A 5,880-nucleotide genomic window follows, 5' to 3' on the forward strand; every position below is an offset into this window, starting at 1 on the left:
ACCAGGCTGGCCTCAAACTCAGAGACCCACCTGCCTCTGCCTCCTGAGTGCTGGGATTCAAGGCGTGCGCCATCATGCCTGCCCTCCTTTTGTTCATGTAATTTTCTAAATTTGGGTGCTATGTAACCAGGCAGCTTCCTATTCTTGCCGCCATGTGTTTCCTGTCATGGTGGACTGTATCCATAGTCAAACTAAGCCCTTTCTCCTTTATGTTGCTCTTGTTAGCATATTTTTTATCACAATAGGAAAAGAATAGCAAAACATCAGTCAAGCACAGAAAGGAAGCCCTTTTCAAAACATCTTCATGGATGTAGGGACCAGAGCAATGGGGTTTGTAACTCTGAATATAATATGGACAGGTGGGACCACCCCCCCTTCTAAATTATTTTTCAATTTTTAAAATTAAAATATAACATTCTTTTCTTCCTCTCCATCCTCTCTCCAGTACCTCCCAAACTCTCCCACTTCTCCTCCATGGTCTCATTTTCTTGAATTACTAGTTACATATATGTACGTAAATGTATAACGACAGCCTAGCTGCATCTGTTTAGTGTTGCTTATATGTACATGAATTTAGGGCTGACCACAGGTACTGGATAATCAGTTAGGTTACCCCTGGGGAAACCCAATTCTTCCCCTCAGCGCCTCCTAGTCGCCTGTGGTGCTTTGTGGGTGGGGTCCCCTTGACTTCCCCTTCCCTCTTTAACAAGTCCCTTGGTGTTGTCCAAGTTCAGGTCTTGTTTAGACAGCCATATTATTAAAGTATTATGGGTGTAGCTTCCCTGTCATTTCTAGGTGATACAAATCTTGCATCAGGCCTCCTTGTCCTCTGGCTCTTACATTTCTGTCCACCTTCCATAGTATTCTCTGAGCTTCAGGTTTAAGGGTTGGGTTGTAGATATATCCGTTAGGGCTGGGCATCACAGGTGTACTCTGTTTTGGCCACTTGTGTTTTGTAATGGTCGCTGCTGCAAAGAGAAGCTTCTTCGATGGGGGTTGGGGGGCGGGCTACAGTTAGTATTTAGGATGCAGTTAGGAGTTATGCTGGCCTAGTAAAGTGGCAGAGTGAGGTTCTCTTCTAAGATCCGTGATCTCACTAGCCCCGGCTAGCTGACTAGGTTTCATTCCCAGGCATTATCTCCCTCCTATAGAACTCTATAGGGCCTTAAATCCAATTAGACAGTTGTTGGTTACCGTCAAGACGTAAGAGCCACTATTGCATGTTTAGGGCTGTTGTCCCACGCTGGTCATTGCCTCCTTCCTTGGCAGTTTGTGTAGCACCTTCTGGCAGTGTGAAGGAAGCACAGGAGGGAATGGATAGGGCATCGCTGAGAGAAGTAGTTATAAAATGAGGGCTTTTGTGGGAACAGGGCAGAGAACGGGTGCTGAGAGGTGATGAGTCATGTGACGAGTCCCAGGAATCAGACTCTGGAGACCAGCATCAGGGTGTAGACCTGAGTTTATCGCCCAGCCCTAAGTGTTTGAGCCAATCCCAAGCCCCTAAATCCTCAGCCAATCACATCTCACTACATCATCACTCTGCCCCCAATGAAAGCCCTGCCTGATGAGGTAACTCAGAAGGGGGGCAAGCATTATCACTTGTTAGGACTTCCATCACGTGTTAGGACTTCCATGAAGTCAGGGAAGCAGCCATCACCCCCGGCTTCGGTCACCCGTGTTCCGGAAGCCGTCTTAGGTCTAATGCCGTGTAAGGCAGATCAGAACTTTGAGGGGTCTCGGGAGCCTGTGGTGCCTCGCTCTCCATCCCACATTTCCCTTCACAAGGTTGACCTCCACATCCCCCGCCCCCCATCCCCAGGCTATGATTATAAGCACACTTAAGGAAGAAGCCACAGCTTAGGATAGAATTTCTCAGGACCTGGTGGGGTTGGCTGTGCTGTGCTCACATCATCAACCGGCAAAGTCTGAGCCAGTGCTGATCCTGCCTAGGGCTCTGTGGTGCTCACAGGTCATTAATTCTCTGCTCGTGGTGGCCGTCACATCTGAATGGGAGAGGATGAAGTCTCTGCCAGACCAGGATCACTGTCTACAGTTCAGGCCAGCACACATCCTAATGATCTGGGTCCTCGACAGTACTGTTTACCTTTTATGAAGAAAGCCCTAGATTCAATCACAAGTACTCAAAATACAATGAAGTTAAAATCAAAACAGAGAAATGGCTATAGCAAGTGCAGACAAAGGAATACGTAAAGGGATTTACACAAGGAGGGAGCACTCTTTCAACTCCATTTTACTCCATTAACACCTTAAAAATGGGTCAGGGTGGGAAAAGAGAGGCTCCATGGTTAAGAGCACTGGCTGTTCTTCCAGAGGACCCAGGTTCGATTCCCAGCACTCATGTGGCAGCTGACAACCATCTCCAGTTCAAAGGGATCCAATGCCCAAGGGATTCTGGCTCCTGTGGGCACTCCATGATGTGATATACATGTGTATATGTGTGTGTATGTGTATGTGATGTATATGTATGTAACACTCATACATATAAAAAGTTTCAGAGCCAAAGGTGGTACTGTCTCTTAGCTCCATCACAGTAGACACCTGAGATGGGATGGATCAGCTAATGATCACATCTGTTATGGGAACACAGCAAAATTTGCCAAGGTCTGCAAACCTGTCTCACCTCGGTAGACATTTACATATGCTATGATGGGCTGGACTGTACAACATGAGCTGCATGAGATTCTGACCGTGTGTTTTCTCTCTTGAGCTGTGGATTATTTTACCATAAAGAACCAGTGGTCTAAGATCAAGGAGTGAACTGAGGTATTATATAAAGGGATCTCACACTGGGGAGATGGCTCTGTGGGTATGAATATGACTCTCCAGAACCCATAGAGGCAGGCTTGCACAGCACTAAACCCTTCACTTGCTGCATCTGAGGTTCACTCCATTGATGTGCTCTGTGCTCTTAGAGTGAAGCAGGAACAAACAGGGCATCCACTACCATCCCAGGGATTCCCCTCTTTCAAACCTGATGGGCAAGGAGTGTGCCATCTCCCGTGGTCCTTTCTTCTACAGAGGACTTTTCAGTTAGAAACATTAACTACCATTAAGGAAAAAAAAAGGATGAATTACTGTTACATCCTTCCAGAAATTCATTGATGTTCTAACCTCCAGCACTTCAGGATGTGACCTCATTTAGAAAGGCCAGAACAGAACTAATTAGTTAAGATGAACTCATGCTAGAGTAGGAGGGCCTTGTCCAATGGGACTGACATCCCTCCTGAAGAGGAGAAGAGTCACAGTTGGAGGCAGAGACTACGTGCCATGGCTACCAGCCAAGGAAAACCGGGGAAGCACAGCAGGGCAAGGAGGATCCCCCTGCAGGTGTGAGAGGTGGTGAGGGCCTGCCAACCATGACCTCAGACTACTCCATACAACTGCAGGAAGGTATTTCTGTTGGTTTAAGCTGCCCAGTTGTGGCGTTTTGGTTACAGCAACCACAGGAAACGGACACACCCACCACTGAAACGCAGTCAGCGGGTCCATGGCTGGTAGTCTTGGGTTTGCTTTGTATAAATGAAGGGAGCTCCCTTCTGATTGTCTTCTTGTGAGAGTTTCCTGTGTGTTCACAGTCTTAGCTCTGTACTCCTGAGGGTGGAGCCTGCGTCATCCTAATGTTGGCGTCCTCCCAAACTTTACATGGTGGAGCCCATGGGGTCTCTTAACTTGGGTTGGGGTTGCATGCCGAGACTGTAAATTTTGATTGCATATCAATGCAGCCTTTCTGAATCTGTTACTGTTAAGTTAAAATTTGTGTTTAAAAGCCTGGAATGATGGCTCACCCAGTAAAGTGGGAGCATGAAGACTCAACTTTGATCCCCAATACAGCGAGCAGAGAGAGTAGGGTCCTGGGTGCTTTGTCAGCATAAACAACAATGACGACAACAACAACAACAACAACGACACAGTGCCCCCTGCAACAAGTTGAAATGTGCCTGAGGAGGAAGCACACCTGAGGCCGTCTTCTGGTCCACACTCACATGGGCACACACAGAGAGCACCAGATTTCCCCTTCCCTAAGTGTATTTTGTACTCTGATAAACCCATCATAAAACTGAAACACTGTAAGTTGGGGCCATCTTAAGTCAGGAGCTGTTCTGTTTGAGGGGTGAAAGCTTCAGGGACCCGCCAACTCCCGAGGACTCCACTCTTGGGACTAATAACATAATGATAATAGTACCACATAGACCTACTCCTGCATGTGTCCTTGCTCCTGCTGTGTGAGGTACACAGCCAGAAAACACTGGTGAAGCCCTGACTGGACACAGACTCTGCCAGACCCTGAGGTCCTGCGTCTTGGCCTCTAGACCTGTAAGGGATAGCTTTTATTTTATTTTATTTTATTTTATTTTATTTTATTTTATTTTATTTTATAATTTACCCACGTTGGGACATCCTGTTATAGGAGCAGAAAGGGAGCCTCTACTTCTTTATCTTTTTGTCTGTGTTTTTCTGTCTCCTTATTTCTGTGCTTCAGGCTGTGTGTCTTTTCAACTCTCTGACTTTCTTGTTTGTGTGTTTAGCCTGCAAGTGGGCTTGCCCAGGGCCTTTTACTTAGAGACTGAGTTTGTATTTGGAGACTGGCTTATTCCCATTTCTCTTTTCCCTCTAGTTTTGCATTCTTGGATCACGCATTTAAAAACGTCCTTTAGACTTTGGGAACATGCCCACTGTGTTAGTTACTTGCCTTGTAAATGCAGCAGGATACTCGACAAGAGTGACTTAGATAAGAGAAGGCTGAACTGGGCTTACAGTTGGACGGTATGGCCGGTCATGGTGGTCCCGTCATGGTAGCAGGAGCTTGACATAGCTGGTCCTAACATCTGCGGATGCTGAGAGAGAGATGAATGCGGGTGTTCAGCTTTCTCCTTTTCACTCAACTGGGACAAGAGCCCATATGCATGGTACCACCCACATTTAGGGTGGATTGTCCCATCTCCGCTAACCCAGCCCAGAGAATCCCATCTAGACAAAGCCACAGGCTTGCTGTCTTGTGGTTGTAGATCCTGTCCAGATGACAATTGAGGTTAACCATCACATTTATGAAGTTATTTTCGAATCCCTTAACTTCTGTATTCCTGGGTTGGGAGGCTGGATCATCTTGCTCCTTGGCTTTGTCTGGGGATTCAGTTTTAGCCTTCCATGACCTACAGGCCTGAGGTTACACATCTGTTCCCCCTTAGTCATTCAACTCCGGTACCAAGAGGCTACTACACCCATTAGCCTGGAAACCCAAGAGCCACTTATCCAATTCCAAGTTGTTCTGTGAGCCTGGCTTCTATGAGCCTTTTATGTGCTTGAGATCTGTAGCCAATGATGCTCTATCCTGCATTTTTTTCTGCACTAGAGATAGCCTGGTCTGCTAGAGTCTGCATGAGCACCAGTGTCAGCTGGTATTTATAATGTGCCTACTGTATGCTCACTGTGGCCAGACACTGAGGATACAGAAAGAAGCAAGGCATAGTCTCTCTCTTCAGGAAAGTCTAGACAGCTACAGAGAAGTGAAGTTTTGTGTGTGTGTGTGTGTGTGTGTGTGTGTGTGTGTGTGTGTGTGATAAAACATAAGCAAGGTGAGTCCCTGAGGAAGCCCTGGGGAGGAGCTTTTCATCCAAGCTTTGGGAAATGTAGGGAATGGAAAGTAGCATGGTAGGGGGAGAAAAATTCGTTTTCTTCTAGGCAAAGCTTCTACTGGAAAAGGCACAAGAGCATTTTGTAGGGAGGCCCTTCCCACCTCGGTTTTCTTCTTAGGAGTGTGTGTAGGCTCACTACTGAGACCTCACACAGACACTCTCTGCCTCCCTCACTGGCCGAGGCTTTTGTGAGATGAGTTCTTGCTTTCAGCGCCAAAGAAATCAT

Source organism: Mus pahari, chromosome 21 (genome assembly GCF_900095145.1).
Source record: "Mus pahari chromosome 21, PAHARI_EIJ_v1.1, whole genome shotgun sequence".
NCBI classification, from domain to species: Eukaryota; Metazoa; Chordata; class Mammalia; order Rodentia; family Muridae; genus Mus; species Mus pahari.